Below are 11100 nucleotides of genomic sequence, written 5' to 3' on the forward strand. Positions count from 1 at the left end.
ACTATGTTATTATATTTTGGATTGCATAAAATTAAACAAAGATGATTGAGTGTGTATGAGTGTGTTAAACATGAGGAGTGAGTTTGAGTGAAGTGGACATTATTAGGGTGGAAGGTCAGAAGCTCACAGCAGGATCTTTCTGGGTTTATGGCTTGACGTGAGTAAGACACATACGCACATCCGCAGCGAGTCACAGGCTCCCTGTTAACACCAGCACTCTGTAAAAACTGTGGAAAAAATTTGTTTAATTAACGGATTCAGTTTAACGTCTGTGTGCAGCATAGTCTGTACCGTGGTAGCTCATATTTGTATTAGTCACAGTGGCCAGCAAAACTTATTTACAGCACGTTATTGAACTTTTAGAAAGCAGGATGTTTTGTAGATTCAAACACTTCCTGTTGTGGTGTTTACTGAGGACGTCTCCTCATGCATTATATGAGCGGATGCCATTTGAGGTGAGTGCTCTGTTCTTCCCGGCACACTTACTTCTTTGACATCTCAGGAGAGCGCAAGAGTAGGTGAAAACAGAGGAGGATGGCATGCTCAGACAAAGGAAAAGGACAGAAGACGGAGAGGATTTCTTGCAGATAGCTTGCTCTGTTTACGTTACACTTTTAACTTTTAAACTTTTAATAGCTTTTCAATTTTTCATGAGATGAAGTGACTATGCATGTCTTTGCACCGAAGGCTACTCTCAGGTCCAGCAAGCATTTCTTCCTCACTTTAAAGTGTCAGATGTAAATAAGTGACACATTGATATAGTATCTGGTAATTATGTGTTTAAGACATATTTTCTATTTTCTAAAATCTGAAAGACTTGCCAAAAAAGGCCAATTGTTTGGGTGCAAACAAATAATATTTTTTTTTCCTTTAGATTGCTGCCTGGTTCTTTCTTGAACTTAAACTCTGTTCGGGGGGCCTGCTGATAAAACGTCTTGTCAGGCTGTTCTACTTGCTCTAGGGCTATGGGTGTAGATGAGTGGTTCAGGACCATGGACAGAGGCTCAGACAAGTGCACAGTCTGTTATTGGATGTTCTGCTCTTGAAGCCTCCCTCTCCCTCTTATCATTACTAATGTCACTAATGTGATTAAATTCAATTAAACGAGACTCTGAATCTGCTAAAAAATTATGCTGCATGCACAAAAGAAAAACTCAAAGGTTAAAGTTCCAAATATTTCTTGTGTGATTTATATATATATATATATATATGATTATAGAGAATCTGACCAGAGTCCAATATTATATGTTTGCCTTCCCAGTTAGTGTGTGTCATGGCACCACGGAGAGTAATGTTCACTTTTTCCCAGACAGTCAGTCAGACTGACAGTTAAAAGTGGAACAGACTTAGATAAGATATTTGTTCTGAACCTCAGTCTGTCCCGGCCTTTTGTTTGATAAGCACTACACCAGGGCAAGGTTTGTAAACCAAACTTTTTATTTGCTTTCTTTCAAACACTTTGCTGGTTTGCCTGAACTTCCTGATTTTTTACTTTAACATATTTTACATATTATTTAAGAAAATTACAATTTCACGGATTGTATCTGATTCTGCATAAATATCGTCATACTAAAGCAGCAGTGGATTGCTACTCAACAAGTAGGACAGGATTTAATCTGAAGCGACTGCTAAACTTCATTCTCTCACATGATGAATCACTGGATTGCTTGCATGCTATCTTTAGCTTCATCACTTGCACCAGTGGCACTGAGTTTACAGCTTTTGGGGAAGCGAAAACACTTTTGAATGGCCTCCTCAATAGTTACTCAATAGTTTCACCGTCCTGAGGAAATTCTGCAAGAATTTTGCTGATCTCACAGTTAAAAAGAGCAGTTGCAAATTTCAAAAGAGGATATATTTACTTTGGAAAAACAAAATCATGTCTCATGTGTGTCCAGTAAACTAAGATGATTTTCAGTGTGTTAACAAATGAGTAATGCTAATTTACCTTAACTTGAGAAATAGTTTAAAAAAATATTTATTTGATATTAATGAATGTACAATATGAATATACATGTTATATACTACATACTGATGTCAGAACATGTTGCAGACGTGTATAAGGTATGTTCCCTGATTAGTGATCTTTGAACCCTTGATACCAGCTGATTGCATAATACCTAGAAAGGCTTACCAATGTTTACTCAATGTTACTCTTATCTCTCTTATTCATCCATTCTGTTTAAATAGATTCCAATGTAGTATTTTACATCTCTGACTATTACTAATAACATATCATTTCCTGGCTTTAATATATATATATATATGCAACTTTTGAATACTTTTTGAATCCTTCAGATCATTGATTTCTATATGAATATTTTTTTTTTATATATATAGCTGATAGTAGAGAGATGACAGGAAATGATGGGAGAGAGGGATGGGGAATGCAACAATGGTCTCCGGCTGGATGTGAACTGGGGAATTTGCAGTTAATGGTCAGGCACCCTAACTCCTAGGCCACCAGGGTGCCAAGTTGACAGGTATTACATCAGAAGCTGCAGTTATACTGCTCCACTGAGAGCTCACAGGTGACTGTGAACAACACGTCCCGCACCTGCGAAAGACCCTTCACCTCCACATCTCCCCTAGTCCTTAAACAAAAGACTCATCTCATTCAGTTCATCCATTTCACTCTCTTCATCCTTCTAGTTCTCTCTTCTCCCATGTCTGGGCACAGCACAGCCCTCTGTTCATCACTGGGTAGTCAGGGCCAGAGCCACTGCTCATTATAGCCCCACATCTGCACTCAATAACAGGCCACACTCTGCATGAATAACGGCAGTGTTGCGGACATGATCGAAATTTCAGTGGAAGGCTTTATTACTGGTGGGCAGAGAAGTGTGTGTGTGTGTGTGTGTGTGTGTGTGTGTGTGTGTGTGTGTGTGTGTGTGTGTGTGTGTGTGTGTGTGTGTGTGTGCGTGCGTGTCTGGTAGGCCTCTCTTTAAGTCCTCGGTGCTCTATTGCAAAGGCTGGAGGTAACCTAGCTTAACCTCTGACCCTGCTCTTCCCCCTGTGTGACCCTGGCCCTTGCCCCTGCCTGAACCCCCTTTTACCCCCTGTGCCTCCCGGCTTCTGGCAGAGATGGATGAGAGAAAGGCCGACAAGAGATCACACGCATTCTGCACCCCTCTTCAATGGAAACAAAGCGTGTGGCATTTAAGGAAATACTGGGAGACCGAAGCTTTAATCTGACAGGCTGACAGGCTGACAGGCCACAGTGGCCTCAGACAGACCTGGGGAACAGCTGAATAACACAGCGGTCCAACACACAGAGGGGAAAGAGGAAGGTGGGGGCAGAGTAACCTCTGATAGAGATGTTCTCCTGTATTCCTCCTGTTGTCCAAGTGAGCTGTAAATATTTGTCAATGGCCCACAACATGCCTTTACCTTTCCCTACTGTTTCTGTAGGACGAGCCACATATCAGAGATGCTTGTCTAAGTGTCATGACCTGCAGTGTCTCAGGTGGTATCCCGAAGCCCTTTATTGCAGTGTTTGGTTTCCCCAAAAGCACCTCCGGCTGCTTGTTTGCCCTTCAAGTAAAGAAGTAAAACATGGCCTTTCACTTTTACAACATGATATTGTGGGAATAATGGAACGGAGGCGGAGGAGGATGTGGAATGGTGACCCGCCTGTCAGGACGTCTAAACAAAGAGGGAGTGGAGGGTCAATCAGACAGACACGACCCGATAAGCCTGGCCCAGGCCTTCATTAGCCACTGTGTACTCTGCAGACATACCACTGACCCACAGTCACTTCCTTCCATGTTGGTCTCAGAGATGAAGAGGGATGAAAGGGAAAAGGGGTGTAAAAGGAGAAGATTGCTGTGAAACTGTGACTTAAGAGTATAACAAAGCAGGAAAAGTATCAAGTTTCTCTATACTGCTATGATTTAAAAAAAAAATGTAAAACTTGCTTTGGGTGTTACCAGGGTCACGAGTTGAAAAAAGAAATACATTTCATACACAGATCATAAGAAATCTAGAAAGAAAAGGGAGACGGAGAGAAAGGTACAAAAAGGGAAACAAAATGAGGTGAATTGAGCTGCAGCTGAGCATCGGTTTCACTGGTGGGATCTAGAAAGGTGATGTAATTTAGAGAGAATGGTTGCGGTTGCCTGTACAGAGAGAGGTTTACTGGCCCCAGGCTGGCCGTCTAGAGGGCACACACACTCTTTGCAGACACTGGAAAACACAAGGCCATAAAACCGAACGAGCTCATGTGTGGAGCATCTCATAAATTAGGCCAAATAGCTATGAAATAATACCCCAAAACATCCATATTAGAGAGAAATCTGTAAACTGAGTAAGGACCTGGCAGCCTCTTGACTTTACACATAAACCAGCAAACATTTATCACTAAAGGAGACGTCTCGATTAAAGGTCTCACTTTCATTTATATTTCTTCTCTCATCATGGGGGGGGGGGAAGGGGGGGGGGGCTTATTGGCTTAAGACGTTGACAGGAAACAAATTCCCAGGAATGACAAAAGCCTGGAATGTGCTACAAGGAGGTTGTCTCCCACACTCCCTCAGAATAATCCACCCCCCTGAAATCCCCCATCCCCTTCCCTCTGAAGGATGTTTTTGTTGGATAATTGATGCAAAAGTACTATTAATAAGAAAGAATGAAACATCAAACCACCTCACAGAAAAGTAGAAAGGTTGGGAGGCGAGGGGGGGGGGTGGGGGTGGGGGCGTAGTTGAGAACACCACCAGGGGAGGATTAATTAGTCTTTCTTCCCCATTTCTGTTCTCACGTTGTGTGTGTGTGTGTGTATATGTGTGTGTGTCTGCCATCGAGACCTCCGAATTTTTCAGAAAATTAGGTTTTCTGTTTTCCTTCCCTCTAACCCCTCCTCCATCAGTCTTTTTCGTGTGTGTGTGTGTGTGTGTGTGTGTGTGTGTGTGTGTGTGTGACCCTGGAAATGTTCAGAAAATGAGTGCAAAGTCTGAAATGTAAATTACGTGTTACTGACGGCGTATTTCTCTACCACAAATTAGATTATGTGACAACAGCACAGATTTTACATCTTGTGTTCATCACATTTATGATTACCTAATGGTTAAGTTTAATGTGAAGTGCAGGCAGTCAAAGGTTTGGTTAGCGTTAAGAAACTGAAACTGTACCCTCCATGGTTTCGGTTTATGGTTGTGGTTTGGGTTCGAAAGCCTTTTGTCATGGTTAAATAAGAAAAACTTACCACAGCAACATGTTTGCATCTACCTTGTGTCTGTTTCTAGTCATGCCTCGGTTACATCACTTTTTCATGCATTCTCTCAATGTTGTGCTCATTTAATAACATTTCAGGAAATGGCTTTTTGTGTGTGTGTGTGTGTTTGTGTGTGTGTGTGTGTGTGTGTGTGTGCGTGTGGTTTGTTGGTGTTTGTTAGTTATATAGGAGGTTCAAAACAGCCAAACCGTTCAGAACCGTTCAAACCGTTCCACCTGGACTTTATAAGGCCCAAGCCGGACAGACTTTGGCCTCTTTGCAGCAGACTGATGTCATAGGTCGAATTCCTGTGCAGAAGTAGGCCAGGGCCCTGTATGATAGCAGATTGCTGACTAATCATAGAGAACAAGCCGGGGAGGAGACAATGCTCAAGCTCAAAGGAGCTTTGTATTGACAGCGCCTCGATGCTGCTGGGGCCTCAGCGACGGACGGTCCCCGTCCCAAGAGGTTGATGCAGTTTTAAGCAGCCTACAAGTGGCTTCATTAACAACTATGTTTGACAGTTTGACAGGAGTGCTTGTGTGTGTGTTTTTGTGCTACTCCTGCCAGAGCACGCATGTCTATGCCTTCTCTAGTCCTTGTATCTAAGAATCAGTTGGCCGACTAAAGTCCAGGGTAGGCGCAGAGCGTTGCCATTATAGATTCTGTTTATTGTTCCGCTACTGAGCAGATCTCTCACTGTGGCCTCCTAGAGAGTGGGGATGCCTTTCCATTGTGAGAGTGAGAGATGAGAAAACAACAACAAAAAAGAAAGGGGGTAGGGGACTCTCTGCTTTGTGTGTGTGTGTGTGTGTGTGTGTGTGTGTGTGTGTGTGTGTGTGTGTGTGTGTGTGTGTGTGTGTGTGTGTGTGTGTGTGTGTGTGTGTGTGTGTGTGTGTGTGTGTGTGTGTGTGTGTTGTGTGTTGTGTAAGGCTGAAGTTGCCCAGAGGGGTATATGGGCTCACCTGTTATTAGGGCTGGGCATGTTCCTCGAATGCCAATACTGGAATTCCACGGTCTGGGGTCAGGACTTTAATTGCAATCCCACCTTACACTATACCCCAAGCACACACATCACTGATCTTCTGCTGGCCAGAGGAGGGAAATAGTTTCTGTAGCTGAGGTATTTACTCATATGCTAAGGCTGGTTAAAAGAATTTGCTGCAGGCAACAACTTATCCACCAATCATACACACTGATAGAGCACTGTCAGATAAAGCAGTGCATGTTCTCTCATGCAAATTATGGTGCCAAGGGTCATTTCGCACAAAAACAATTTAAAAAATGTGTTTTTTTCTGACTTCATTGATAGCAGTGCCCAAAGGCTAAAACGCCTCAGTGATATTTGCTGCAAACTTCAGACTGAGGCTGGCAGTGAAATCTAAAAGCAGTAAATTGTGTTGTGTCTGCACATGCAAAACGTCAGGGTTATGACCAAAAACAAGCTGAATATGTAGCTTTGCACGCAGGCTGGCCCTCTGAACTTTTTGACAGCATCGTTTATCTTCCGCTAATACCCCCCTCACCTGCAACTGGTCAACAATTGGATGTGAATGGTTAAAGTCCATGCACCTCCTTACAGTTATACTACTTTTAGTATAATATTATATTTATTTACTTACTTAAAAACAAATCTTGTATCTTGTTCTGAGGACCTTACATGTCCTACTGACTTGCAAGCTCCTCCAGCATGGATGACATTAAATAAACATACCTACATCACAGTAAGTAAACTGGCCTTTGCTGCACTGATTTCGACATCAGTTTGAGATGTCAAACGATTCTAAATTTGATTTTGTTTTAAGTACACTGTCAGCCTAAATGTAAAGCAAAGCCCCCAAATTAAACATTCCCTATTGGGCCCTCAGGCTGTTTGACCTGTCACCTGTTCAGTATGACATATTTCATCATTAATGTCTTGGTTGTTGTTGTTGTTGTTGTTGCTGTTGTACAGTTTCACTGCTGCATCTGGTGCCATAAATATCTGTAGTGCGTGTTCTGTGAATCATTGTCAGATGAGAGGTTGTTGTAAATGTCAGCTTTGGGGGCGGCCAGCTTTCCCGCTGTCTGCGTTGGAAAGCTTTTTGGGAACCGCTGTAGAAGTGAAACTCCCAGTAAACTGTGCTGGGGGTCAGCAAGCACAGCCCAGCCATTTGAGGACAGCTAAAGGTACATTAGGAAACGTACAGTCTCACGTGGAAAGCAACTTCAACATAATGGCTTCTCTAACAAGGACCATACATTTAATGATGTTGGGACGACCTGGCTTTGAGGCTGTAAAATTGGTGTTTATTATATGATCTGGCACACAAGAAAGAGTGTGTCTCAGCATAATCTATGGAAAATGTATGTCTTATGTAACAGGGCTTGCCAAAGCGCATTAGGATGTCATTCATATCCACTTAAACTTTTGGCAAAAATGTCACTCTGCTATGAATTATATTTGATGCATTGTTCTGCCACAAAGTTTCCCTGCTCCCCTGAACTATATGATGCATATGAATAATATCTTTAAATTACCTCAGTGCCCCAGAGAAAAACAATCACTCAATGATTATGTGTGAAAGAACAAGTAATGGGATGGGCATGAAGTGATACACAAGGAGGTAGTAAATAAGTTTATGCACAGACACAGGCAACAGCTAATACACTGCATATTGCCTGAATATTGGAAGAAATGGCCCACGCACAGTATGTACAGTGTACGATGTTCCAGCACACCACTGCACCACAGTGAGAACATTTTTGAAAGGACCTGCTGGCTCTCACTCTGAATAACATAACTTTCACCACAAAACATGCAAGGCCCAAAATGTATGTCACTCTCCACAGAGGCAGCTCAAATGAGAAATATGATCGGTCCATCGAGCCCAACACATGTAGGGTAATCCGCTACAGTGTCAGCATCTGTCTGATGTGTTACTGTCAGTGGTGGTATACTGACAATGTTGACAACCAGACCTCAAAAGCTGTGCAGGGAACAATTTCAATACCTCCTACTGTTTCCCAGGAATTTGTGTTTAAGCAAAGCAAAAACACAGACACACACATGCGCTGTAGCCTAATGAACATAGCAGAGCAGCAAGCCATTACACATACCTCATTCATTTCCCCTGCACTGTTTTTGCTCATTGCACACGTGCAGCTGCAGACACTGCCACATGGACAGACACACACCCACATGTGCACACGCACACGCATATCATCACACATAGTCACAAAATCGCACATGCTCGCTCAGACTTACGCACTGTCCCATTTTTTGTTTGTGACACTGTGTTAGCGGGAAGCCTGGCTGTGAGCTAACCCCACCATGTTTTTCACGTCTCCTCTGTTATGTTTGGCACCTGTTGTGTGCTCAACATGCACACGCACACATCACTCTCACACACAGTCCCACACACTACTTCTTTGCCATGTGCTAATCCAAATTCTTTCCATTCCTGTCTTAAAGACCAGTGCCAGAGTTTTTGGACATGAGTCCTATATTGTTTATGTCCATTCCTCACCATGCCTTTCCATTATTGGAATGCTTTCTATAATCTCCCACTGTTTCTATAAAACTTTTAGAAAACACTTCACAATTCTTCAATAATGAAGATGCCACACTGAAAGGGAAGTGTTACTTTTGTTTCGGCAAGTGAACTGCACGTTTGGTAAAGGAAGACATGGGAACAAACACAATTACAAAAACAAAGTGACCCCTTGGTGTTATTTTCCAAAGAGTTGTTTTCGTGGGTCTTTGGGTCTTGCTAGGCTCATTTTCACACGTACAGTGGACATAGTAAATGATTAAAAAAAAAAAGTGTTATTGTGCACTTTAATCCCCCTGTTTTTCTGCTGTTGTCCCCCTCACCCTTCCCCCACTTGACAAAACCCCACACTGATGACACATGGGAGCTGAGCTGGCAGACACATCATCCCTTATTATCAGACTGCTGGAAAGCCCAGGACCTCCGGAGCCTCTCAACTCTCCCTGTAGGGGACACAGATGAGCAGGTCATACTGCTGGACTGTGGACTGGGACAGGTGGATGGGGACATTTAGGGGAAAAAAGGCCCTGTGGCGTCATCCCTGTCCCCTCGGCTGCACAGTTTCCTTGAAGAGTGTCTGCTGGCAAACCTCCGACAACTCTGGATCCTGCGCCATGTTTTGTTTGGCCTCTGTGATTATTTTCTTAGAAAGAACATCTTTATTGATAAAACTTTGTCTGTTGTCCGGGCCTGTTTTGCTTGCTTTTCTGTTTGGTTTGCCAGTCTGTGGCAAGAACTCTTTCTCCCTCCTGACTTGTGAAAGATACATAATGATATCTTTGTTTTTGAAGAAAATAGTGTTTGTTTTTAAAGAGGCAAATGTATGAGCTAAAAAGACCACAGAATATTCTCAGTTTCAGTTTTTAAATGATTTTTGATAAATGACATGTGAGGATCTTCTTTTGGCCCTTTTTCTTTCATTTTTATCTTGTCAGGAAATGCGAAAGAAAGCTTTCACATTTTCTGGCAGAAGTAAATTTAATTATGTCTTTTCGTAGTCTACGTTAAGTCCTTATTTTAGTCTCGTCTGTTTTAGTATTGCTTATGCGTGCACCTTTTTATGCTAGGTATTCCTGGCAAAATAGGTATCCAACTTCACTGGGACGCACTTAGTTTAATAAAGTTAAACTAAGAGTTAGTAAGAAAATAGGTTAAATAAATGTACCTTGAAATAACCCACCAGTACCCTGCTCTCCCTCTCTCTGGCTCTAAACACAGTCATACTACAGCTGAGCAGCTGTCAGAGCAGTTAAAGGTGTTAAAAGATTCCAGAGCTGATGCACAGGTACAGATTGTCACACACAGGAACTCACAGTTGGCTCTCAGAGCAGCTCTCATTGTTTATCAGACAGAGAGGCTGCAGGTGGCCCAACCTACGGGCCAACTGACATTATTAATAAACACACAGCATGCTGCTGCAGTAGAGAGGTGTCTGACACCATCAGCGCAACCTTGTATTTTCAAATAAAAAAGTAAAAAAAAGGTTCAGTGTGGGTCCAATAAAGACAAATTGTTATTTGCGGGGATGGCCTGGCAGTAATTGCTACTGGGCAGCAGTTGATTCACTGAGCACACGAGGGACAAGCATCAGTTTGTCTGGAGGAACATCTCCCTGTTCGACCTGGCCTCAGACGGCAAACTAACTCTCGCTTTAATGATAATAATAAGGCTAACATGGTATAACCTCTCTCCCTCCGAGCCCACAATTACTAGCCTGGCACACTGCGTACGCACACAGTCTGTCTGGGGAGCAAGCCACTGGATAATTCCTGGTTACCTGTCGCAGCCACTTCTCACAAACACACTTAACATACATAAACCAGAAGAAAAAAAAAATGGTTATGAACACTGATGCACAGACATGCGTTCAGGAGCATGTACATAGGAATTAACCCCACATGTACACGCAGCCAAACATGAATTTGCAGCTAATTTCACTTCCCAGAAATGTCTGCTTAAAGTGGAACCACTGCTGTTACCTCATCTAAGGGCTCATTCAAAAGCACAGAGGGTATGTATTGAGTGAGTAACAGGAAATTACTGATGATGTTCTGTGTTAATTGACAATAAACAAGGCAATTTTGGGGTGTTTTTGTAGCGTTGTGTTTCTAGCATTATAACTCCCTTGTAATATTTAATAGAGGCCGCTGACTGTAAAGCCCTGGCTCTCCCACATCCAATGCTGAGTGAGCTTGTACTTGATTGTTGCTCTCAAGAGTGACTGAATATCAGGTTTGTCAGTCTTTAGTTTAAAAAAACCCTATGTTGAAGTTTGTTGATTATTCTGACAAACCTGATATTCAGTCACTAAATAAATGAATAAATACATAAATAAAAGAATATGCCTATGAAATA

The sequence above is a fragment of the Perca fluviatilis genome, chromosome 8 (genome assembly GCF_010015445.1).
Source record: "Perca fluviatilis chromosome 8, GENO_Pfluv_1.0, whole genome shotgun sequence".
Taxonomy (NCBI): Eukaryota; Metazoa; Chordata; class Actinopteri; order Perciformes; family Percidae; genus Perca; species Perca fluviatilis.